At 41.3% G+C, this 27,657-nt stretch overlaps 1 long non-coding RNA gene and 1 pseudogene across 2 annotated transcripts in view; both read right to left on the bottom strand.

Annotated features, from left to right (window-relative positions):
* The window catches only part of LOC113595454 (uncharacterized), a 47,366-nt gene that overhangs the window by 14,856 nt on the left and 4,853 nt on the right, over positions 1–27,657 (bottom strand). The window lies entirely within an intron of this gene.
* Positions 867–3,223, bottom strand: LOC106981692 (ferritin light chain-like; annotated as a pseudogene).

Below are 27,657 nucleotides of genomic sequence, written 5' to 3'. Positions count from 1 at the left end.
AAACTCTGAAATAAGCCAGAGGGGAAAGAAAAACACCTTATTTATAGAGGAACAAAGATAAGAATTACATCCAACTCTCCTGGGAAACCTTACAAACAAGAAAAGAGAGAAGAGTGAGATATTTAAAGCACGGACATATTTCATTCTTTCTCATTGCCAAGTAGTATTCCATTGCGTATATAAACCACAATTTCTTTATCCATTCATCAGTTGATGGACATTTAGGCTCTCTCCATAATTTGGCTATTGTTGAAAGTGCTGCTATAAACATTGGGGTACAAGTGCCCTTATGCATCAGCACTCCTGTATCCCTTGGGTAAATTCCTAGCAGTGCTATTGCTGGGTCATAGGGTAGATCTATTTTTAATTTTTTGAGGATGTAGCCACATGGATGCAACTGGAGAGCGTTATGCTAAGTGAAATAAGTCATACAGAGAAAGACAGATACCATATGTTTTCACTCTTATGTGGATCCTGAGAAACATAACAGAAGACCATGGGGGAGGGGAAGGAAAAAAAAAGTTAGAGAGGGAGAGACTCAAACCATAAGAGATTCTTAAAAACTGAGAATAGGGGCGCCTGGGTGGCGCAGTCGGTTGGGCGTCCGATTTCAGCCAGTCCGGGAGTTCAAGCCCCACGTCGGGCTCTGGGCTGATGGCTCAGAGCCTGGAGCCTGTTTCTGATTCTGTGTCTCCCTCTCTCTCTGCCCCTCCCCCGTTCATGCTCTGTCTCTCTCTGTCCCAAAAATAAATAAACGTTGAAAAAAAAATTTAAAAAAAAACAAACAAACTGAGAATAACCTGAGGGATGATGGGGGTTGGGAGGGAGGGGAGGGTGGGTGATGGGCATTGAGGAGGGCACCTGTTGGGATGAGTATTGGGTGTTGTATGGAAACCAATCTGACAATAAATTTCATTTTTAAAAATAAAAATGAAAATTAAAAAAAATAAAGCATGGACAGAAGAAAAATAACCAACCTAGAATTCTGCACTCGGTGAAATTATCCTTCAAATGTGAAGGAGAAATAAAAACTTCCTCAAACAAAAATTGAGAGAATTTTTTGCCAGCAAACCTACCATTTCTTTTAAGAAATGTTAAAAAATAGTTCTTCAGAAAGAAGGAAACTAATATAGGTCAAACATTTGAATCTACATCAAGGAAGAATATCAAAGAAAGAATAAGTGAAAGTAAAATAAAAAATTTCTTTCTTTCTTTCTTTCTTTCTTTCTTTCTTTCTTTCTTTCTTTCTTTTCTTCAAAAAGATTTATTGTTTCCATGTGGTCCATGGCTTGGGAGAGGGTGCCAGGGTGGTGAAAAAGCTGCCTAGTGGTTGCAGGGAGAGGCTCAGGTACAAGCCTTGTCACCAGGGGGATGCCAGAGAGGGCCCTCAAAGGATGCTGGGCTTCAGAGGCTCCTAGTCATGATTTAGGGTGAGCCTTTTGAAGAGATACTGGTCCAACCCAGCCTGGGGACCAGCCAGCCTGCAGATGTGAGTCAGATGGTCACCATCTTGATGAGTTTCACATCCTCATCTAGGAAGTGTTTCTCCAGGAAGTCACAGAGATGGGAGTCTGCACAGGAAGAACCCAGGGCATGTAGATATAAAAGGGCCTGATTCAGGTTCTTCTCAGAACCATGGCAGCTTCCATGTCATCCAGGGTTTATCTTGGGACAGTTTCTGCATGTCTCAAAAGAGGGCATGGCCACCTTGCATCTTCAAGAGAGGCTCAGCACCCTCATGCTTCTCCTCAGCCAACTTGCGGAAGAAGTGACCAACTCCTTGCAGAGCCACACTGTTATGGTCAACATAGAAGCCCAGAGAGAGGTAGGTGCAGGAGGCCTTCAGGTGCATGTTGACCAGGCAGTTGAGGTGGCTTCCACCTCAGGGGAATAATTCTGATGAATCTGGGAGCTCACGGTTGATCGGTAATAAGGAGCTAAGCTCAAAATAGTGTGTTGGCTCCCGGAGGCAGAGGGTGGCCAAGAAGATGGCTCTGAAGGTTGTGACCGGAAAAAAGATTGGAGGGTGGTTGGAGGCTGGTAGGGACATCCCTTGGTCTGTTCCATCAAAACACTGTTAAAGCAAGAGACAGATCTGCAGGACTGCCAGGCATTCTGCCTAGTTTTCTTAGTCTTAAATAAGTTTGTCCAAAATGATAATAGTAACAGTCTATTAATACACACACACACACACACACACACACACACACACACACACACACAATGGATTCAAGCCCCTGCTCTACCTCTCTCCCTCTCTGCCCCTCCCTTGCTTGTGCTCACTCTCTCACTCAAAATAAATAAATAAACTTAAAAAAGAAGTGAATGGGTGGGGAAAGAAAAGGTATACCATGGTATATACTATATATCATCAAAAGAAAGTAGTAGTAGCTATATTAATTTTAGACAGAGCAGACTTCAAAACAAGAAAACTTATCAGAAATAAAGAGGGACATTACATAATGATAAAGGAGTCAGTTCTCCAAGAGGACATAACAGTCCTTAATGTGTATGCACCTAATAACAGAGCTTCGAAATATACAAGGCAAAAACTAATTGAACTGCAAAGAGAAATGGATAAATCCACTGTTTTAGCTGGAGACTTCAACACATTTTTCTCAAAAAATAGACAGATCCAGAAGGCAGAAGATCAGTAAGGACATAGATTAACTAAACAACACCATCAATCAACTGGATATAATTGACATCTATAGACTACTTCATCTAAAAGCAGAATACCCATTCTTATCAAGCTCACATGGAATTTTCAGCAGAATAGACCATATTCTGAGCCATCAAATGCACCTAACAAATTTAAAAGAACAGAAATCAGGGGCACCTGGGTGGCTCAGTCAGTTGAGCAACCGACTCTTGATTTAGGCTCAGGTCATGACCTCATGGTCATGATTACAAGCCCACATAGGGCTATACACTGACAGCATGTACCCTGTTTGGGATTCTCTCTCCCTCTATCTCTGCCCCTCCCCAACTTTCTCTCTCACTCTCACTCTCTCTCAAAATAAATAAATAAACTTAAAAAAAAAAAAAAGAATTGGGCACCTGGGTTTTCAGTCCATTGAGCGTCCAACTTCAGCTCACACCATGATCTCATGGTCTGTGGGTTCAAGCCCAAGTCAGATTCTGTGCTGACAGCTCAGAGCCTGGAGCCTGCTTTGGATTCTGCATCTCCCTCTCTCTCTCTCTCTCTGCCCCTCCCCTTCTCATGCTCTATCTCTCTCTCTATCTCGAAAATAAATAAACATTAAAAAATTTTTTTAAAGAATAGAAATCATATGTCTACTCTCAGACACAATTAAATTAAACTAGAAATTAATAACAAAAAATCAATTGCAAAATACATGGAAATTAACACACTCTAAATAACATATTGGTCAAGGAAAATATCTCAGAAATTTTAAAAAATATTTTAAACTAACTGAAAATGAAAGCACAACTTATCAAAATTTGTGGAATGCAGCAAAAATAGTACTTAGATGGAAATTTAGAACATTGAATACATATATTAGAAAAGAAGAAAGGTCTAAAATCAGTATTCTAAGTTTCCATTTTAGGAAATTAGTAAAGAAGGGCAAATTAAATCCAAAGTAAGCAGAAGAAAATAAACAATAAGAATTAGAGCAGAAATCAATGAAATTGAAATTAGAAATCAATCAAATTTAAATTAGGAAACAGAAATTAGGAATCAACCAATGAAACCAAAAACTTACTCTTTAAAAAGATCAATGAAATTGATAAGCCTCCAGCCAGATTAAGAAAAAAAAAAAAAGAGACGACAGAAATTATAATATCAGATGTGAAAGAGGAGACATCACTACAGATCTCATGCACATTAAAAGAATAATAAAGGAAAACTATAATCACCTCTATGGCCACAAATTTGATAACCTATAGGAAATGGACCAATTCCTTGAAAGACACAATGCACTAAAACTCACACAAGAAGAAATACATCATCTGAATAGGACTTATCTACTAAAGATATTGAATCAGTAACTAATAACTTTCCAAAACAGAAAGTAGCAGGCTGAGATGGGTTCACTGGTGACTTCTAACAAACTAAAGGAAGAAATGATACCAATTCTCTACAATCTCTTTCAGAGGATAGAAGCAGAGGGAATATTTCCTAACTCATTCTATGAAGTCAGCATTTTTTAAATACCAAAACCAAAGATGTTGCAGGAAAAGAAAACTACAGACCAATATCTCTTGGGAATATAGATGCAAAAATTCTCAACAAAATATTAGCAAATCAAATTGAACAATTTACAAAAAGAATTATAAAGCACCACTGAATAGGATTTATCCCAGATATGCAAGACTGGTTCAATATTCAAAAATCAATGTAATCTATCACATCAAATTAAGGTACTCTATCACATATCCAAGTGTTGGCATGGATGTGGAAAAATTGGAACTGTTGGTGGGAATAAAAATGGTGCAGGAGTGGTGGAAAATAGTATGACATTTCCTCAAAAAATTAAATACAGAATTATTATATGATCCAGCAATTCCATTTCTGGGTGTAGACCCAAAAGAATCAAAAGCAGGGTCTTGATGAGATATTTGCACACCCATGTTCATAGCCATATCATTTGCAATATCTAAAATGTGGAAGCAATCCAAGTGTCCACTGACAGATGAATGAATAAGCAAAATGTGGTATATGCATACAGTGGGATATATTATTTGGTCTTTTTTAAAAATGTTTTTTTTTTGGGGGGCACCTGGGTGGCGCAGTCAGTTAAGCATCCAACTTCAGCTCAGGTCATGATCTCACAGTTTGTGGGTTCGAGCCCCATATTGGGCTCTGTGCTGACAGCTTAGAGCCTGGAGCCTGCTTCAGATTCTGTGTCTCCTTCTCTCTCTCTGTTCCTTCCCTACTCATGCTCTGTCTCTCTCTCTCCTTCAAAAATAAATAAAAACATTTTTTAAAAATTAAAAAAAAATTGGGGGGGCGGGTCACCTGGGTGGCTCAGTGGGTTAAGTGTCTGACTTCAGCTCAGGTCATGATCTCACATGAGTTCAAGCCCCACACTGAGCTCTCTGCTAACAGCACGAGCCTGCTTAGGATTCTCTCTCTCTCTCTCTCTCTCTCTCTCTCTCACTCTCTCTCACTCTCTCTCTCTCTGCCCCTCCCCAGCTTGTGTTCTCTTGCTCTATCTCAAAAATAAATAAACATTAAAAAATTTTTAAAAATAGGAACTCTATTAAAAATGTTTTTTAAGGGCGTCTGGGTGGCTCAGTCAGTTGAGCGTCCAACTTTGGCTCAGGTCATGATCTCACAGTTTGTGAGTTCAAGCCCCACATTGGGCTTGTTGCTGTCAGCACAGAGCCCGTTTCAGATCTTCTATTTCCCTCTCTGTCCCTCCCCACTTGTACTTTCTCTTTCTCTCTCTCTCTCTCTCTCTCTGTCAAAAATAAATAAAACATTTAAAAATGTTTTTAATTGAGGTATAATTAACATATAACATATTAGTTTCATATGTACAACATGATTTGATATTTGTATGCATTAGAAATGATCACCACACTAGGTCTAATTAACGTCTACTCAGTGTTTAAAGGAAGGAAATCCTGATAGATGCTACAAAATAAGCCAATCACAAAAATACAAGTACTGTATGATTCCACTTATAGGTACTTAGGGTAGTTAAATTCATAGAGACAGAAAGTAGAATGGTGGTTGACAGGGAGTAGGGGGGTGGGAAAATAGGGAGTAATTGTTTAATAGGTATGGAGTTTGAGTTTTACAAGGTGAAAGGGTTATAGACATGAATGGTGTTGATGATTGCACAACATTATGAATTTAATGGATTCAATACCACTGAACTGTATACTTAAAAATAGTTAAGATAATGGGCGTCTGGGTGATTCAGTCAGTTGAGTGTCTAACTTCAGTTCAGCTCATGATCTCACAGTTCCTGAGTTGAGCCCTGCATCAGGCTCTCTGCTGTCAGCGTGGAACCAGCTTTGGATCCTCTGTCCACCTCTCTCTCTACCCCACCCCCATTTGTGTTTTCTCTGTCTCCCTCTCCTCTTTCTCTCTTCCAAAAATAAATAAGCATTTAAAAAATAGTTAAGATGATAAAAATAGTTAAGATGATAAATTTTATGTTATCTGTGTTTTACCACAATAAAATAATTGGAAAAAAATCTATAGGAGGAGAACTACAAAGCTGATGAAAGACATCAAAGAACTAAATAAATGGAGAGATAGTCCATGTTCATGGATATGAAGAATCAATATTATCAAGATGTTAAATTTTTCCCAATTTGATCTATAGATTCAATACAATCCCAATCAAAACCCAGCAAGTTATTTTATGCATAGCAACAAACTGATTCTAAATTTATATGGGGAAGCAATATACCCATGATAGCCAACACAATATTGAAAGAAAACAAAGTTGGAGGATCGACACTATCCAACTTCAAGACTCACTAGACAGCTACACTAGTCAAGACAGTGTAGTACTGGTGAAAGAGTAGACAACTAGATCAATAGAACAAAATAGAGAGCCCAGAGATAGACCACATAAATGTAGTCAATTCATCTTTGACAAAGAGGCAAAGGCAACACAATGGATAGAAGATAGTCTTATCAATAAACGGTGCTGGAACAACTGGAAATTCACATACAAAAAAATAAATCCAGACATAGACTTTACACTCTTCACAAACATTAACTCAAAATTGATCACAGACCTAAATGTAAAATGCAAAACTATAAAACTCTTAAAAGATAACACAGGAGAAAATTTAGATGACCTTCATTTTGGCAATGACTTTTTAGATTTAACACCAAAGGCACAATCCATGAAAGAAAGAATTAAAAAGCTGGACATCATTAACATTAAATGTTTTCATTGGGTGTAGAGATTACTTAAAAAGAGAAAATAAAAAAATTTTTAATTAAAAATTTCTTCTCTGTGAAAGAACTGTCAAGAGAATGAAAAGACAAGCCACAGACTGAGAATAAAAGTATTTGCAAAATACATATTTAACAAAGGATTGTTACCTAACATATACAAAGAACTCTTAAAACTCAACAATAAGAAAACAAACAACCTGATTAAAATAAGAGCCTATCTTAGTCCATTTGGGCTGCTATAACAGACTGGGTAACTTATAAACAACAGAATTTATTTCTTAACAGTTCTGGAGGCTAGAAGGCTAAGATCAGGGTGTAAGCATAGTCAGGCAAGCCCCTCTGGTAAAGGCTTGATTCTTAGTTCATCAATAGCCATCTTCTCAATGTAGCCTTATGTGGTGGAAGGGGCGAGGGGAGTATCTGGAGTCCTTTTTATGAAGGCACTAATTCCATTCATGAGGGCTCTGTTCTTATGACTTAATCACATCCCAAAGGTCCCACCTCCTAATGCCATCACATTGGGGATTAGGATTTCAACATATGAATTTTGAGGGGATACAAACATCCAATCTATAGTAGGGTCAAAGACTTTAATAGATACCAAAGAAGATATACAGTTGTCAAATAAACACATGAAAAGATGCTTCACATCATGTGTTATCAGGGCAATGCAAATGAAAACAACAAGACACCACCACACACCTGTTAAAATGGCAAAAATCCAGGAAAATGACAACACCAAATGCTGACAAGGATGTGGAGTAACAGGAACTCTCATTCATTGTTGGTGGGAATGCAAAATGGTACGACTACTTTGGAAGATAGCTTGGCAGTTTCTTGCAAATCTAAACATGCTTTTGCCATATGATCCAGGAATTATGTGCTTGGTATTTATCCAAAGGAATTGAAAGCATGTTCAAACAAACAAAAAAACCCTTCATAACGATGTTTATAGGACCTTTATTCGTAATTGCCAAAACTTGGAAGCAAGCAAGATATCCTTCAGTCGGTGAACAGATAAATAAACGGTGGTGCATCCAGAAAATGCAATATTATTCATCCCTAAAAAGAAATGAGCCATCAAGCCTTGAAAAGACATAGAGGAACCTTAAATGCATATTGCTAAGTGAAAGAAGCCAATCTAAAAAAGTTACATACTGTATGATTCCAACCATATGACATTCTGGAAAAGTCAAAGCTTTGGAGACCATAAAAATATCAGTGGTTGCCAGGGGTTAAAGGGGAGAGAGGAGTGAATAGGTCAAGGACAGAGGATTTTTAGACCAATGTATTTACTAAGTATGATACCTTAATGGTGGATATATGTTATTATACATTTGCCTAAACCCATAACATGTACAACACCGAGAGTGAACTCTAATATAAATTATGGACTTTGGGTGATAATGATGTGTCAATGTAGGTAATCAGTTGTAACAAATGTGCCACGCTGATGGGTGATATTGATAATGGGGAAACGGAGGAATGGGGCAATAATTATGTGGGAAATCACTGTAACTTCCTCTCAGTTTCTCTGTGAACCTAAAATTGCTCCAAAAAGTAAAGCCTATTTTTAAAAAAAGATAATTGTTCTTTTATATCAAATGTCCAAAACATAGTTAACATTCACTAGACATGCAAGGAGGCAGGAAAATATGACCAATATGCAAAAGGAAATGAGAAGTAGACTCACGGATAATTCAAATATCCCAGTAAGCAGACATGGACTTTATCATGAATATGTTTAAGAAAGTACAGGAAAATAAGAGAAAATGGATGAAAAGATGTAATCGAATTTCCAGAGAGTCAGAATCTATTGCCAAAAAAAGTCAAATAGACAAATATATAATTTCTGAAATTATGAACTCATTGGATGGGTGTAAGTAACTTTGTGCTGTGTGTTTGGCTAAAATAGAACTACATGTCCCCAAATCCCCTTTCCTATGTGGTCCTGGTTAGAGTTGGCCTAAAGAGACGATTTCGAGAATCAGGGAAGGCAGAAGTGATAAAGCAGGCACTGGGTTTCGGTTAAAGATGCTGGTGGAGATCAGCTTGCCCAGCTCTTCTTTCCAACCCCTGGCCTCTTGACCAACAGGAACACCCAGCCCAGCACAGATGCAGAGGCAGTAGCCTTCCATAGATGTCTGTACTGGCTATTTTTTCTGGTCCAAGTCTGGCAGCTGGATGTGCCTGCCTTCCCAGATTCCCATAGCACCTACTCTCATATATTGGGTCTTCTCTCTCAAATTGTCCCTACAGCCTCATAGGATATTCCTGTGAGCAGCAAACTGAGAAGGAAAATCTTTGGGCCTGGTTTACAAGTTATTTGGCATAAAATGTTGGCAGGCCACCTGGGTGGCTCCGTTAGTTAAGTGTCTGACTCTATTTTGGCTCGGGTCATGATCTCACAGTTCCCGAGATCAAGCCTCATGTTGGGCTCTGTGCTGACAGTGCAGAGCCTGCTTGGGATTCTCTCTCTCCCTCTCTCTCTCTCTCTGCCCCTCCCCTGCTTGTGCTTGCATTCTCTCTCTCTCTCTCTCTCTCTCCCCCACACACACACACTAGATAGATAGATAGATAGATAGATAGACAGATAGATAGATAAAATTTTTAAGAATAAACTATAATGTTGGCACTGTCTGAATATGCACCCTGCAGCACTATAGCCCCGCTCAGGGTTGACCCTGAGAGACAGTGGTGAAGGAAAAACTCCCAGGAGACAGAACCTTGAGAAGTGTGCACTTGGTGGCTCATTTTCTTCCAAAAATGGAGCTCTCCAGAGGTGCAGATCTACACTGATTTGTGAAGATTTAATAATGGATTTCAAGGACTTGAGAGAAACATGGATGGAAAATTGGCAGCACAGAAGTCTAGTGAAGAGATAGGTGGATGGACTCTACGAAGCGACACTGACCATGAAGATACTTTGCTGCATGTGAATACTCACTGAGAAGACCAACAACCCACTAAAAATGGGCAAAACACTTGAACAAGTTAATTTAAAAAAAAAAAAAAAAGATATTCAGGCAGTTCTTTTTGCTCACAGGTCCTGTCCCTGTGCTTTAATAAAAACACCTTTTTGCACCGAAAAAAAAAATATTCAAGTGGGCTAATAAATATTTTTAAATGGGTTTTGCATCAGAGAAATGTAAAAAAAAAAAAAAAAAAAAAGCACAAGGAGGGGTGCCTGGGTGGCTCAGTCCGTTAAGCAACCAATTCTTGGTTTGGGCTCAGGTCATGATCTCACACTCCGTGAGTTCGAGCCCCGCGTCAGGCTCTGTGTTGATGGCTCAGAGCCTGGAGCCTGCTTCGGATTCTGCGTCTCCCTCTCTCTCTGCCCCTCCCCAGCTCATGCTCTGTCTCTCTCTGTCTCGAAAATAAATAAAAACATTAAAAATTTTTTAATAAAAATAAATAAGTGCATATGTCCACCAAGAGATGTGCATGTGAGTGCAAATAGCAGTTTTATTTGAATAGTTCTAAAATAGAAACCATGCTAATTGCCATCAACAGTGGGATGGATAAATAATTGCTGCTCTACTTCTAAAACTACAAAGCAACGAACAAGAACAAAATACTGCTCTACACAATAACATGGAAGAATTTTACACACATAATGTTGAGTAAAAAAACATTGGATGCAAAAAGTACTGTGTCTCAGGGCGCCTGGGTGGCTCAGTCGGTTGGTTGAGCGTCCGACTTCGGCTCAGGTCATGATCTCGCGGTCCGTGAGTTCGAGCCCCGCGTCAGGCTCTGTGCTGACAGCTCGGAGCCTGGAGCCTGTTTCAGATTCTGTGTCTCCTTCTCTCTGTGACCCTCCCCCATTCATGCTCTGTCTCTCTCTGTCCCAAAAATAAATAAACTTTAAAAAAAATTTTTTTTTTTTTAAAAAGTACTGTGTCTCTAATAGGATCAATTGAATTCCACAGCAGCTGGCTAAGCAAGATTTCTCCACACTAAATGGTTGCTATCAGGACAATTCCTTGGACCTATTGCTTTTCCTGTTTGCTTCTGACTCTAGATGAGGCCTGCGACAAGCAGACCACTCCTAGAACACCTGTTGTTATACCTACTGTCTGTGACCTGCAGAAGAGAAGGAGGGGAGTGGGTCACCCTCAACATCAGGGGTTTAAGCAGAGATACATACACCCATCCTAAAATTCAGGTGGGATCTCAAGGGGCCCCCCAAGAGCCCATACAATACTGAAAAACAAGAACAGAGTTATAGAATTCATACTTTCCAATTTCAAAACTTAACAAAAATGACAGTAATCAAAGCAGTATAGTATTGGCATATGGAAAGACAGACAGAGCAATGAAATAAAATTGAGAGTCCAGAAGGAAACCTGTATAACTATAGGTCAATGGATTTTCGACAAGGGTGCCAAGGAGAGTCGGTGGGGAGAGAATTGTCTCTTCAACAAATGGTGCTGAGACTACTGGATTTCCACATGCAAAATAATGAATTTGGACCTTTCCTCACATTACATGCAAAAAATTAACTCAAAACGGATCAGTGACCTAAATATGAAAGCTAGAGCTATCAAACTCTTGGAATAAAACATACAGGGTAATCATCATGCCCTTGCACTTGGCAATGGTTTCTTACGTATGATACCAAAGGCACGAGCAACAAAAGAAAAGACAAATTAAACTTCATCGATTTTTTTAAAAAATAAAAAAAACATTTTTAAGAAGGCGAACAGACAATAGAATAGCAGAAAATATTTACAAATCGTGTATCTGATGAATCTAGTATTCATAATGTTTAAAGAATTCTTATAACTCAACCGCAAAAAAGAAAATACCCAATTAAAAAATGGACAAAGGACTCGAATAGACATTTCTCCAAAGAAGATATACAAATGGCCAAACAACACATGCAATGATGCTCAATGTCCTTAGGTAAATACAAATCAAAACCATAATGAGATACTTCTTCACACCAAGATGGCTGTAATCATAAAAATAGAAAATAGTCCAGTGTTGGTGCGGATATGGAGAACTTGGAACCCTCCTACGGTGCTGGTGGGAATATAAAATGGTGCAGCCACTGTAGAAGCCAGTTTGGCAATTCCTCAATAATTAAATATGGTAGTACCATATCACTGGAAATTCCACTCCTAGGCATATCCTCAGAAGTGAACACGTTCAAACAAAAGCGTGTATATGAATGGTTCATAGAAGCCCTATTCATGATAGCCAAAAAGGTGGAAACAACCTGGAAGTCCGTCTCTGATGAACGGATAAATAAAATGTGGTATATCCGTACAATGAAAAATTGTTCAGCCTTCAAAAAGAATGAAGAATCGATATGTTACAACATGGATGAATCTTGAAAACATTATGCTAAATGAAAGAAGCCAGACAGAAAAGGCCACATATTATACGATCCCATTTATATGAAATACTGAGAATAGGCAAACGCAGAGAGACAGAAAATAGAGCAGTGGTTGCCAAAGGCAAACTCTGAATTGCCAAAATTGGGAATGAATGCTCAACAGGTACGAGGGTTTCCTTTTGGGGTGATGAAAATATTCTGGAACTAGATTGTAAGGATGGTTTCATACACTGTGAGTGTACCAAATACCACTGAATTATGGGCTTTAAAATGGTTTAAATGGTGGGGCGCCTGGGTGGCTCAGTCGGTTGAGCGTCCGACTTCGGCTCAGGTCATGATCTCACAGTTTGTGGGTTTGAGCCCCGCATCGGGCTCTGTGCTGACCGCTTGCTCAGAGCCTGGAGCCTGCTTCAGAGTCTATGTCTCCTTCTCTCTCTGCTCCTCCCCCACTCACGCTTTGTCTCACTCTGTTTCTCAAAAATAAATAAATGTAAAGAAATTTTTTTAATTTAAATAAATAAATAAATAAATAAATAATAAAATGGTTTAAATGGTGAATTTAATGTTATGTGCACTTTAGTACAATGTGTTTTGTTTTTTTTTTAAAAGGGAGTCTCAAAAGGGAGCACTATCGGAGGATAATTCAGCCTCTCAATACAAATTGACAGGTTAGTTTTTCTGTGGATCTGTTTCAAGATGGCTGCCATAGCTTTAGAACTTCCCGCCCTCACATGACAATACCATTTTCTTAGGGAGGAAAACCCTCCCAAGAGCCTTCCAGCAGACTGTCCCTTAGAATCTCATTGGCTAGAGCCTCGTCACATGCAGACCCATAAACCAGAAACTACAAAAGAAATAGGATTCTGGTGTTTGGGTTAGACCAATTACGGTTCATCTGAGGCTGAGCAAAGGGCTGTCCTTCCCTTCACATTGCTGCTGAATAGAATTTGCACTCTGTTAGCAAGGGAAAAAAGGGACACAGTTATTTGATAGACAGGTGGTGGTGTATACCATATCCTTCTTCCATGATAATATCATCCCACAGATACTTTGGAAACTACCAAACAACTCTCAAAAATGTAGTTCAAATGGGATGTAAGAGTCACAGTGATGGTTCAAGGATGGGCATATGGCCTCGTCTCACTAGTAAGAGGCATCCTCTTCACTTTTCTGGAATTTACTGGACAAGATGAATTTACTCTCTGTTGAGCTTGCTAAACTACCAGATTATAAACCTGAGGTGGCTATTGATGTGAAATGTTGGGGTCTGGGAGCAAACAGTCAAGAAGGAACTCTTGAGACATCTTTAGTGCAAAAAGGGTGGTTTTATTAAAGCATGGAGAACAGAAGTTGTGGGCAGAAAGAGCTGCACTGGGATCGTGAGGAGTGACTGGGAGAGGGTTAGGGGTAGTATAAGTCTCTAAAGAATTTGGAAGAAAGGTTTCTAAAACCTTGAGGGGTCATTTACTACTGTCTAGTAAACTCTTAGTCATGAGACCCTTCAGGTGTATCAGTGGGCCATATGTTTGGGGGATGATCGATAACATATATCTTGGGGAGTGGAGTGGGTAGAGATAAAGGAAGTTTCCAAAGGGATTTTTTACAGGATCCTGGAGGTTGGGCTAATGTCAAGCTAGAGTTGCCTTTTGCCTCTAACAAACGGTGAACATTGAGGCAGCTAAGCTCCCAGAGGAAGATCACTCTGCCTGTCTCAAGTACTTGGCAATGGCTTGTAAGTTGTAAGGAAGTTTAATTTCTTTTTCTTTTTCTTTTGCCTTTGTTCTCCACATCATTCCCCCCTGAACAATTTTGACACTTAAATCTTTAAGTTGCTGAGGGTGGAAGGTCTCATCTTCTGTAACTTCTTCCTGCTGAATAGGGGTGTAGAGACGTTCCTACCTATGGGTCAACATTGGTCAGTTGGCGACTTCTACAAAAGGCAGGAAATATGGATCTTCCTGAGTGGAAAGGATCATCTGTTGACTTGGAGTTATGGCAGTGAAGGAGTCTTGGCATCAGGTGGATAGATGTGGGGGTAAACAGCAAAACATGATTAGAATAACAAAAAGAAAAAGAAGCTCAAATAAGAGTCCTTTGATCGTTAACAAAAATCTTCCTCCGGTCCAGGAATTTAACCAATCATTAAAGGAAAGAGAGGGATCATTTAAAGTGCCAATTGAAGTATTCATGTCAGTTAGAAACCCAGAAATACTTTTGTGGTAATCTGGAATGTATACACAGCATTCTGTTTTTATGAGAGCACAAGTTCTGCCTTGCGCAGCAGCTAAAACATCTAATGCTGTTCCATTTTGTAAAACTGTTTTCCACATTTGTGTTACTTCAGCATTTAATAGGTAAATGCTATTTTGAGTGTCATTTAGGGCTTTGACCATGTACTTATTAAAAGCTTCCATGTGCTAAATGACACCCTCCAGTTCTCAAAAGTAAATAAAGGTGGAATGTTAGGTGGTCATACAATGAAACACAGAATGTGTCCACCATTGTTTAAATTTGGAAGGTTGGCTGGGTTGGTAATGGTTTTAATCATGCATCTATGCATCCAGGAAAAACCCAGAGTAGAGACGTCTATCCAGCCTGGAGGGAGTCAGGGCCACATGTTAGAGTCACACAGCCATTGGGCCCTGTTAGGAGCCAGCCATCTGATTCTGGGCCTCCTTGAGCTGCAGTCAGGATATTAGGGGCCGTGTGGTTTTGGAGGGCCACCTTCTGAATTTGTGGGTGACTATGAGTTGGGTCTGGATAAAGATGGCTGCTATATGCTTGGCTAAAGCCTCTACTTGCAATTTTACATCAATAGAAATGGCTCCTAGGACAAATATGGCTAAGGGATAAAACCATCAAGAAGCCCTCTCTCTTTGGGGCGCATGAGTGGCTCAGTCAGTTGAGCAGTCGACTTCGGCTCAGGTCATGATCTTGTGGTTCATGAGTTTGAGCCCCGCATCAGGCTTGCTGCTTCAGATCTTCTACCCGCCCCCCCTCTAACCCTCCCTCTCTCTCTCTTTCTTTCTCTCTCTCTCTCAAAAATAAATAAGCCTTTAAGAAAAAAAAAAGAAGAAGCCCTCTCCCTTTGAGGTTTAGCCTTAACAATATCCTAATTACAAGGAATCACTGGCAGTTGGGAGATGATTTGTCTCAGGAGATGAGGACATTCCTAAGTGTATCATCTAATCCAATTATAGGGTAAGTGGGGCTGTCTGTTATCACCACAAGTCATAGTTGGGAACCCCATGGTGTGGGCTATACTCTGGCTTTTAAGGAGTGATTTTGTCATCCCAGACACATAGAATTGGTCAAGGTGATAGTTGAGTTATACAGTTGTTGGGGAATTCATCCCATTTTCCAGCTGCTCAAATAATCATATGCCCATGGGGTCCTGTTATTCCACAGAATAACAAGCACAAAGGTTATTTATACATGAGCCATTGTGGCAATTTCTCTGAAGTTGACTTCAAGTTGTCTAGTTTAAGCAAACAACAAACATTCAAAGACAATCAGAACTAGAATTTAGCATTTGCAAAGGTGTGTTATTGAAACATAATTTTGTTTCAGCCACCCGTATGGCTCAGTCAGTTAGGCATCCAACTCTTTATTTCAGCTCAGATCTTGATCTCAGGTTTGTGAGTTCAAGCCCCATCTTGGACTCTGCACTGGGCATGAAGAGGAAAGTGAAGGGAAGGGAAGGGAAGGGAAGGGAAGGGAAGGAAGAAGGAAGGAAGAAGGAAGGAAGAAGGAAGGAAGGAAGGAAGAAGGAAGGAAGGAAGGAAGAAGGAAGGAAGGAAGGAAGAAGGAAGGAAGGAAGAAGGAAGGAAGGAAGAAGGAAGGAAGGAAGGAAGGAAGGAAGGAAGGAAGGAAGGAAGGAAGGAAGAAAGAAAGATTTTTCTTTTTATAATCACCCTTATTTCCAGAGACAGCCAAATCAAGACTAATCCATTTGCAAAACAAGTCCAAATTTAACAAACCTGGCCTAATTATTTACATCAGTTCAACAAGAATAGTAACTGGTCATATAGATGTTGTTAAAATATGCTTTGCTAGAACTTTTCATAAGTAGAACTCTTAGTAGCCCCTCTAGGCCAGAAGCTAAGCCAAGTACTTGCTATGAGACATGCCTACAAATATTTGCAGATTTGGGTGAATTCCTCTTCTTGAGGTCCCCAAAATATCCTGAGATTCCTGCACCTGCCAGGAAGTGACAATCTTTATTCACCCGGTAAGGGTGCCACAAACTCTTGTAAGCAAGGTATCAGGCCAACATTCCAGGGGGCTTTATTGGTTCCATAAGATCAATCTTAATTCCTTAAAGCTGTTTGGTCCTATCTGGGTCTATGCATGTGTCTCAAATATGACATTCCAGTCAAAGCCTTGGTAAAATAACCAATGTTTCCAATGGTGTCCTTTAACAAGAACAAATTCTTATTGAACTTATGCCAATAACCACGATTGCCATGGAAGAAAGAAAACTCACTGAGACTTTTCTGAATACTAGAGGGTTCAGGTAGAGAGGAAAGTTAAAAAGCTTCAATTCATTCATAAATGAATATTTTATCATATTTATGTAAGTCATAGATAAGAGAAAATGTCCTTAATCTGCAAGAGCAAACATTAGAGAACCAGCAATGTTTCAAACAAGAGTCACAAAATTATAAGCATCTTCCTCAATTTATTTAGTCCCATGTTACTAATTCTTGTTCAGTTTGAATGCAGCTTTTTAGTGCTGGAAATTCTTACCTATTTTAGTCTCATGATCTTAAAGATATAAAAAACCTGTATTTGTCAAAAGCCCTTCTTATGACTCTCCTTGAAAGTGAAACTTATTTTGCAAGAGCATCAGAACAATAACTATAAATGACAAAAAATAAAAATAAAAAACCTTGGAAATGGACATTGTTAACAATCTGATATGAGAGTTCATTATGACGTAAATGACAAGGAAACTTAGTTATTTCTGTGACACAAACATAGAAACTGGTTTTCCTGGGCAAAGAGAAAATAACTTTATTTACATTTTCTTATCAAGGGCAGACAAACAATCCAAGAAAACACTGTCTTTTTAATAGATAGAAAGCAGAAATTTAATCTTATATTAGTGCATTTATTTTTATTTTTATCTTGAGAGAGAGAGAAAGAGAGGGAGCACCAGCGGGGGAGAAAGGCAGAGGGAGAGAGAGAGCATCTTAGGCAGCCTCCATGCTCAGTGCAGAGCCCAACACAGGGCTTGATCCCACAACCCTGGGATCATGACCTGAGCCAAAATCAAGAGTCAGATGTTCAACCGACTGAGCTACCCAGGTGCACCTAAACCAGTGTATTTTTTAAATCCATTTATTTTGAAGCACCTGGATGGCTCAGTTGGTTAAGCGTTCCATTCTTGATTTCAGCTCAGGTCATGATCTCACGGTCATGAGATGGAGTCCCAAGTCGGGCTCCATGATGGGAGTGGAGCTTGCTTAAGATTCTTTCACCCTCTCTCTCTGCTCCTGCCCACTCATTCTCTCTCCCCCCTCTCTCAATAAAATAAAATAAAATAAATAAAATCCATTTATTTCAACCTTAGCTCATCCTGACCATACATAAAATTCCTTTCCAATGATTTCCATTCACAAAACTCCTACAATTGTCTTTTGCATTCAGATTTTTCCCCCAAGCCATTTCTCTCCAAACAACCAGTCTCATTTTAGGACAAAATTACTTTCTTTTTCCTTCAACAAAAATGTATTCCCAATAGAAAACCTAGAAGTAGACCCACAACTATATGGTCAACTAATCTTTGACAAAGCAGAAAAGAATATCCAATGGAAAAAAGACAGTCTCTTCAACAAATGGAGTTGGGAAACCTAGACATCAACATGCAGAAGAATGAAAGTGGACCACTTTCTTACACCATACACAAAAATAAATTCAAAATGAATGAAAGACCTAAATGTGAGATAAGAAACCATCAAAATCCTAGAGGAGAACACAGGCATCAACCTCCTTGACCTCGGCTGGAGCAACTCCTTACTAGACATGTCACTGAATGCAAGGGAAACAAAAGCAAACATGAACTACTGAGACTTCATCAAGACAAAAAGCTTCTGGGAATGCCTGGGTAGCTCAGTCGGTTAAGCATCTGACTCTTCATCTTGGCTCAGGTCATGATCTCACAGTTTGTGGGATAGAGCCCTGCATCGGGCTCTGTGTTGACAGCATAGAACCTGTTTGGGATTCTTTCTCTCCCTTTCTCTCTGCCCCTTCCTGCTGTCTCTCTCTCTCAAAATAAATAAATAAACTTAAAAAAAAAACAAAAAAACTTCTGCACAGAGAAGGAAACAATCAACTAAACTAAAAGGCAGCCTATGGAATGGGAGAAGATATTTGTAAATGACATATCTGATAAATGGTTAGTATCCAAAATCTATAAGAACTTATCAAACTTAACACCCCAAAAACAAACTAGTTAAGAAATGGGCAGAAAACATGAATAGACACTTTTCCAAAGAAGATATCCAGATGGCTAACAAACACATGAAAAGATGCTCAACATCACTCATCATCAGAGAACTACAAATCAAAACCACGATGAGATACCCCCTCACACCTGTTAGAATGGCTAAAATTAACACAAGAAACAACAGGAAAAAGGGGAACCTCTTGCACTGTTGGTGGGAATGAAAACTGGTGCAGCCACTCTGGAGAACAGTATGGAGTTTCCTCAAAAAAACTAAAAATAGAGCTACCCTATGATCTAGCAATTGCAATGTTAGGTATTTACCCAAAGGATACAAAAATACAGATTTGAAGGGATACATGCACTCCAGTGTTTAGAGCATATTATCAACAATAGTCAAACTATGGAGAGAGCCCAAATGTGTCCATCGGCTGATGAACACATAAAGAAGATGTGGTGTGTGTGTAAGTCAGCCATGAAAAAGAATGAAATCTTGCCATATGCAATGACATGGAGGGAGCTAGAATGTATCATGCTGAATGGAATAAGCCAACCAGAGAAAGATAAATATCATATGATTTTACTCATATGTGGCATTTAAGAAACAAAAGAGATGAACATATGGTGGGGAAAGAAGGAAGGGAAACAAATTGCAAGAGACTCTTAACAATAGAGAACAAACTGAGGGTTGATGGAGAGGAGGTGGGTGGGAGACGGGCTAGATGGATGATGGGTACTAAGGAGAGCACCTGTTGTGATGAGCACTGGGTGTTGTATGTAAGTAATGAGTCACTGAATTCTACTTCTGAAACCAATATTGCACTGTATGTTAACTAACAGTTAAATTAAAAAAATAATCAGATAAAAATGTATCCCCATTCCTTACATCTTTCTTACACATTTTCTACTTTCCTACATACAGAATTGCTTCCCTTGTTTCCATCAGTCTTAATTACATTTAGCAGAATTTTAACTCTTAGAAACCTTAGTCTCCAGTGAAAACTAAGTAGTAACCAACTGTCAACTGTTACACCAGAATTCTTTGGATGGCAAATTTATGAATCAATTAAGCACAAAGCATGTTTTCCAACATTCAGATATTCTTAGTTTCTTTGCAATAAGAAGTCAAAAGCAGAGAAATCTTATGTTCAGTAATCAATGCTTTAGTATATTACCTCCTTTGGAAAAGACTTAGATGTCCAATGAATTCAATCCGATTTATCATCCAAGCAAAGCTTCAAACTGTCTTAACAATTACCCAAGAAAACTTTAATATAGACAAAATCAACTATCATCTTAAGTCACCGTTTTGCCGACAAACTGCAACAGAGAGAACACGGGCTTATTTGACCTTCAGTAAGCCAGGGTAGAATAAAAATTTCATATGTAATGCTGGTAACTCTAAAGACATGTCCATATTAATTAACCCAACAAACTTAAATTAGTTTAAGTACCGAATTATGTTCCACCTAGGTCCACTTAAAAGTCAATTAATTTGTTCCCCATTGTCAGATTTTACCTGGGACACCAGTGGGGAAATCTGAAGTGGGTGGTGCAAGTCCAAGGGTCTTTGCTCCTTGACAGTGAGGGGAGGAGGAGCAGGAGTTGAGAGTGCCAGAGGCACCAAGGATGATATAGGAGCCAGTTACGCAGGTATCACCCAAGGGGTGCAGAAACAGGAGGAGGGGGAGGAGGAGGCAGAAGATTCGAGGTGGTGCCAGAGGACAGAGAAAGAGGATTCCTTGTTCTAAAGTTTGTCAGTTCGGACAGATGAGCAGATGCCATATTTGTTTGCTTGCTTTTCCCTCAACAAATGGAATTAGGCAATCCATGCTGGGCCAGAGAACACAGGGAACTTCCCTCAAACAAAGGGAGTTTTAGCAGCTGCTTGGGAATATTCCTTAAAGTCCCTGGCCCGAGGTAGACTAACCACAGTTGGCTCCAATGATCATAGTCATTAACCGGGGAAATGAATGAGGAAGCCGCTACATCTATTAGGAGGAGGAACAGTGAAAGAAGGTCAGCGTCCCCTTCCTTTGGCCCCCAAATGAGAACCTGTGTTTCCTCCAGCAACCTGGATTCTATCAGGAGGAGGCCTATTTAATTATCATCCAGTATGTAAGAAGGGAGTTTATCAGCGAGGTTTGTGGCCAAACACAGTTTGCAAGGGGACCTTAGATTGGGGTCATGATTTAGGGCCATGAAGTCCTGGACATAGAGTATCTCAGTCCATTTGCCCCATTTCCTGCAGAAGAGATCTGACTGATAAATCACACTAAGGTCATGCAGTGTTACAGAAGATCAGACTTTTTAACTTTTACAATATGAATTATTTCCAGTGGGTTAAAAGGCATCCCAAGGGAGAGTCCTTGAGAACCAAAGAAGAAGGCTAGAGAAGGTCCATTACCCAAAAAATTCCCCCTGACTCCAAGGTGGCATCCCACGTGCAGGATATGTCAGAGGTTCCTGGTGTCAAAGTGACCCAAGGCATCCCTCAAACGAAATCACTACTGATCGCCATCCTGCCTGCCATAAAGGCCCGGTAGGAGGGATTGCCAACATCCCTCCACTTCCCTGTTGCACCCTAGGCTGCAAATGGGTGCAGGTGAATGGACCGACATACTGTATTGTACCATGCCATGAAGAACCTGCTGTTTTTAACCCATGGAGAACACTAGAAAAGTTTTACAAAGGAAAATTACCCAGTTTTGTAATTTAAGTAGTTAGTAGGGGACATTGACAGAAATCAGTAAAGATAGAAATGAATCATGGTCTGAGCAACGTTCTAACACACGTGGTCTTCACGGCCGACTTCCCTAGGAAACCGTCCCCAGTTGGGTTTTAAGGCTCGGAGTCCAGATGAGAAGACTGAGGCTGCACATTGGGCACCGAAATGATGGGAAATGTTGGGGTCTGGGAGTGAACAGTCAAGAGAGAATTCTTGAGATGTCTCTGGTACAAAAAGGACGGTTTTATTAAAGCACGGGGACAGGACCCATGGGCAGAAAGGGTTGCACCCAGATTGTGAGCAGCGACTGATTATATACTTTCAAGTTGGGAGGGGGTTAGGGATAGTGTAAACCTCTAAGGAATTTGGAAGCCAGGTTTCCAGGATCTTGAGGGGCTAGCTGTTGTTAGGAACAGGTAATTTACTACAACCCAGTAAACTCTTAGTCGTGAGACCCCTCAGATGTATATCAGAGGGCCCTATGTTTACAGGAGGATTGTTAACATATATCTTCGTGGGGGAGAGAGAAAGGAAGTTTCCAAAGGGAGTTTTTACAAGATCCTGGAAGTCAGGCTAATGTCAAACTAAGGTTGCCTTTTGCCTCTAGCAATGTATTGACATTGAGGCAGCTGAGCTCCTTGAGGAAGGTCACTCTGCCTGTCTGTAAGTTGTAAGGAAGCTTGATTTCTTTTTCTTTTGCCTTTGTTCTCCACATCAGCTGTGATGTTCATCTTCGCCACCACATAGTGGATTCTGCCTGAAAACAGACCCAAGGCAGAAGATCGAACCCGGAGATGGAGAGATATGACATTCCTGAAAATATCATGTGTGCTCCTAAATCCAGCGATGCCTGAAGTCAGCTCGGGGTTTTTCTGATACATGGGCCAACGCTTTCTCTTTTTCACTTGACCCAGTTTGCATTTGGTTTCTATCGTCTGCAATGGAAAAGTTCTAAATGATGCAGGAAACAAGCAGGGGTCAGATCAGGAAAGACTTGTATGCAATAAGTTTGGACTTTATCCTGGAGTAACTGGGAACCAAGCAGGGGAAAAGCATGGTCCCTCTTACAGAAATTGTGGAGCCCATTCTTCTGCCCGAGGCCAAAACCAGATCCACTACGTTATATTGGTCCTCGAATCCCCAAATCCCGTCACTGTCAACGTTATCAGAGGTAGACTGTAAATGGAAAGACTTTAATGACTGCTGGTACCACTCCCTGGGCAATTAACCAAGCAGCTAATAAAAGTAGGTATGGGGGCAGGGTGCCTGGGTGGCTCAGATGGTTAAGCAGCAGACTTCGGCCCAGGAGCCTGCTTTGGATTCTGTGTGTCCCTCTCTCTCTGCCTCTCCCCCACTTGTGCTCTCTCTCTCTCTCTCTCTCTCTCTCAAAAGTAAATAAACATTAAAAAAAAAAAGTCTAAAAAAAAAGTAGGTATGGGGGCACCTGAGTGGCTCAGTTGGTTGAGCATCTGACTTTGGCTCAGGTCATGATCTCGCAGTTCGTGAGTTCAGGCCCCACATCAGGCTTGCTGCTGTCAGCGCAGATCCTGCTTCCGATCCTCTGTCCCTCCCCTGCTTGCACTCTGTCTCTCTCTCAAAAATAAACATTTAAAAAAAAAAAAAAAGGTAGATATGGCTAGGGGCAGTTGGGTGGCTCCGTGGGTTAAGCATCCAACTCTGGATTTGGGCTCAAGTGAGGACCTCGGGGTTTGTGAGATTGAGCCCCACATCGGGCTCCACACTGACAGCACAGAACCCACTTAGGATTCTTTCTCTCCCTCTCTCTCTGCCCTACCCCCACCTGTGCAAACGTGGATTGATAATGGACCCAGGCGACGCAGGAAGGAATTTCATCTGAAAAGATAAGTTGAGAGCCATGCAAATGGGCAGGGGGATGTCTTTTTAGATACAGATTTATACTTACTGCCTCCAGAAACTTTGACAGTGGGGGTTGAAAGATGTGCTTACTTAAGAAGAAACCTAACAAGGGAACCAGCGGGCAACCCACCACACTCGTCTCTGCTCTGGGTGCCAGAGGCCATCACCCAGAGCTTGCCGGCCTGGCAGGAAGTGAACATCAGCGACCTTCCCACTGAAGCCCAGGACCCACTCTGGACAACAGGATGCAGGAAGGAACACAGAAGCAAAATCTCCCCCTGTGGAAAGGGGTGGAGTCTTCCTTAGGAAAAAAGAAGTTGTCTTACTCAGAGACTGAGAAGGAAGTTCATGTGCACACGCAGGGTGAACCTGATCACCGGAAAGCAGTCAGAAGAGAACCATCCATCAAGACAAAGATGGGAAGAAGTCTCGAGTCACATACTACTTCTCTGTGGGACACAAGGGAAGGTTCACGTGAGCCGGAATTGTAACCTTCGCTCCCTTTAGAATGTAAATTCCTCCTGAAAATGGCCTAATTCGGTGTTTTGCAAACTTTCTGTATGTGTAGGAATCACCCCTAGGGCTTGTTACAAGTGTAGCTTCCTGGAATCCTTCTATAGGTTCTGATTTTGTAGAAAAAAGTGGACAGCTGTTGTCCTATACCCTCAGTATCCTTCACCCTGTCTTTGGTACCCTTTGGGGAAACAGAACGAGAGACGTTTGTTCGTTCATCAGCTCCCATCCCTATTGGTCACTGATGGTTCCCTAGGCCACCCCCTTTTAGGATGCACATGTGTTAGCGCTGAGTAAGGTCCCACGATGTCTCCCACTGGGGTGTCAGAGGAACCCCAGAGCAAAAAGTGAAAGGTACAAGGTGCGGGCAAGGGGCAATCAGGTTGTGCCTACATGAACTTGACAAAGCCTGCCTAGGACGGGCTATAGCCGGGGGCACCTGGGTGGCTCAGTCGGTTGAGCGTCTGACTTCACCTCAGGCCATGATCTCACGGTTCGTGAGTTCGAGCCTTGGTCGGGCTCTGTGCTGACAGCTCAGAGCCTGGAGCCTGCTTCGGATTCTGTGTCTCCCTCTGCCCCTCCCCTGCTCACACTCTGTCTCTCAAAAATAAACAAACGTTAAAAAAGTTGTTGTTGTCGCTGTTGTTTTAAAGCACTGGTTGTAGCTTGGAAATGAGGTGTGGCTGAGAAGATCTGAAGTTACGCACAAGACCGTTCCTGGAAAGTCTGCTTCCAGAATTCTCGGTCCCACTCCATTCAGTCCAGTCTACTACAAGAGGATTCAGGGAATGAGATCCATCCATTACCTTCCTCATCTATCCCCTTCTCGATTTCTCTCACCTACCCCCAGCATTCTGCCCACTCAGTAAGTGACACTGAAGTCACTGAGGGCCACCATCGATAAGTGGTAACACTAGTGGGGATTTGAACCCACACAGATTGTCTCCAGTGCTTGGGATTTTTACCACTTAACCTATAAAACAATGTCAAGGGAAGAAAGTCCAGGGTAGGTGGCATCCAAGTTCAGGGAGAAAGAAAACCAAAACTGCTTAGAGACGTCTACTGTGGTCAAGGAGGTAGGTAGATAGACCACCAAAAGCACAACGGACCAAGGGGAAAAGAAAGAAACTGGCTGACACCGACATTAAAAACATTTGTGCTGTAAACAATACCTCTAAGAGAGTAGACGGAAGGAGCAGCTGGGTGACTCAGTCAGTTGGGCACCTGACTGTTGATCTTGGCTCAGGTCATGATTTCATGGTTTGTGAGCTGGAGCCCCACATTGGGCTCTGTGCTGCCAGAGCAGAGCCTGCTTGGGATTCTCTCTCTCTCTCTCTCTCTCTCTCTCTCTCTGCCCCTCCCCAGCTTCCACGTGTGCATGCGCCCTCTCTCTCTCTCCAGATAAATAAATAAACACTTTCTAATAAAAGAAATATTAAAGAGAGAGAGAGAGAGAGTAGAAGGAAAAGCCACAGAATAGAAAATATTTACGAATCACATGAGAGATAAGGGTCTAGCATCCAGAATATATAATGAACTCTTTACAACTCAACAATACAAAGACAAATAAACCCAATTTAAAAATGAGCCGAGGATCTGAACAGACATTTTCCCAAAGAAGATATACAATCATGAAAAGATGTTGGGGCGCCTGACCGACTCAGTCAGTAGAACCTGCAATTCTCGATCTTGGAGTCGTGAGTTTGAGTCCTATGGGGGGGGGGGGGGGCGGTAGAATTTACCTTTAAAAAATGTTTAACATCATTAGTCATTAGGACAATGCAAATCAAACCTCTGAGATATACCACACAGCTGACAGGATGGCTATACTGTAAGCGAAGGACGATAACAAGTGTGGGCAAGGCTGTGGAGAAATCGGATCTCTCCTACGTTGCCGGTGGGAACGCGGGGCGCAGCCGCTGTGGAAACACATTTTGGCAATTCCTCAAAAAGTTCAACGTAGAACTAGCATATGACCCAGCAATTCTACTCCCGGGTCCATACCCAAAAGAACTGAAAACAGATGTCCAAATAAAAACTTGTGCACGTATGTTCACAGTAGCAACATAGCCAAAAGGTCGAAACGACTCAAATGTCGATTATCATCAAACAAAATGTGGTATGTATCTACAACTGAATATGGCCCAGCAAAAAAAAAGAAATGGAAGGACTGGGCGCCTGGGTGGCTCAGTGGGTGAAGCGTCTGACTTCGGCTCAGGTCATGATCTCTCCGTTCCCGAGTTGGAGCCCCACAGGGGGCTCTGGGCTGACAGCTCAGAGCCTGGAGCCTGTTTCAGATTCTATGTCTCCCTCTCACTCTCTGGCCCTCCCCTGCTCACGCTCCGTCTCTCTCTCTCGCTCTCTCTCAAAAATAATAAAATAAACATTAAAAAAAAAGCACTGATACATGTTAGAGGAATGAACTTGGGAAACATTTTGCTAATTAAAAGCCAATCACACACAAAAAAGCCAATCACAAAAGGCCAATACTGAATGATTCCCTTTATACGAAGTGCCCAGAATACGCAAATGTATAGAGACAGTAAGTAGATGGGGGGGGGGGGGGGGGGGCGGCGATGGACAATGGGTAGTGACTGCTAGTGGGTATGGGGTTTCTTTTAAGAGGAGCGAAAATGTTCTGAAATCATACTGTAGTGATGTAGATTGCACACGGAATTGTACGCTTTAGATGCGTGAATTGTACGGAATGTAAATTATATCTCCTAAAGCTATTTTTAATAACCTGAATGCCCCACATGCCAGGAAAGCCCTCTGTCACCCGGGCAAACCAAGAAGGCTTGTCCCCCTCATGCCACCCTCAGCCCTGTAACATTTAAAAAATAATGATAACCAGGGCGTTGGGGAGAGAACACAAGGTCTGGAAGCATTAGCTTGTTGTGGCAACGCTGCGTAACAAACCCTGAAATGCAGTGATTTACGAAAGCAAGTGTTTATTTCTTGCTCACGGGTCTGTGGGTCAACGGCGCCTCTCCTAGGCCAGCTGGGCTCCGGCGCACTTGGGTGTCTCCCATTCCAGGACCCAGGCTGGAGGGGCAGCGTGCTCTTGTCATGGTGGACAGCACACGCCAGGAGGGGCCAACCCACAGCACGCAAATACCCACAAAGCCTCGGCTAGGATATCGCTTCCTTCACGCTAGCTCACTCTCTCCTGGCCAGGGCAAGTCACGTTGCCAAGCCCAAAGTCAGTGGGATGGGAAGGTATTCCCCGCCTAGTAAGAGGCACTGAAAAGTCTCAAGGTAATGAGGCTGGGCGTGTAATCTTATTACAGGGGGAGTGAAATAGTTGAAAACAAGCCAGTTCACCACAGCTACTGGGCCAAATACTTGTCATTCCTGCCTTATGAGACATTTGTCTAATGTTTGCTGCATTGGGATCTTTTTTCCTTTAGTAGGAATTACTATCCTTAAAATCGTGATTCTACAAGTAAAACTACAGATGCGAAAAACTACAGATGTAAAAAAAACTTTAAGATGTGAAAATGAGCCATAATCCCACCATCCAGGGTTAACCAACGTTAATAGCTTCCTGTTCATTCCCGCATATATGTAACCACACTGGTGCTTTTTCTAACATAATCAGGATCACGATATACATAGTTTTGTAATCTCTATTGCCAGTTAAAATCTCATGAATACCTTTCTATATAAAAACATAGATCAGGGATGCCTGGGGGGGCTCAGCCGGTTGAGCATCTAGCTTCAGCTCAGGTCACGGTGTCACGGTTCGCGAGTTCGAGCCCCGCGTCAGGCTCACTGCTGTTAGCACTGAGACTGCTTAGGATCTTCTGTCTCCCTCTCTCTCTGTCCCTCCCCCACTCACACTCTCTCTCAAAAAT

Source organism: Acinonyx jubatus, chromosome D1, assembly GCF_027475565.1.
Source record: "Acinonyx jubatus isolate Ajub_Pintada_27869175 chromosome D1, VMU_Ajub_asm_v1.0, whole genome shotgun sequence".
In the NCBI taxonomy this organism is placed as follows: Eukaryota; Metazoa; Chordata; class Mammalia; order Carnivora; family Felidae; genus Acinonyx; species Acinonyx jubatus.
Note: the sequence above shows the minus strand (reverse complement) of the source record. Positions and strands in the feature narration are given on the sequence as shown.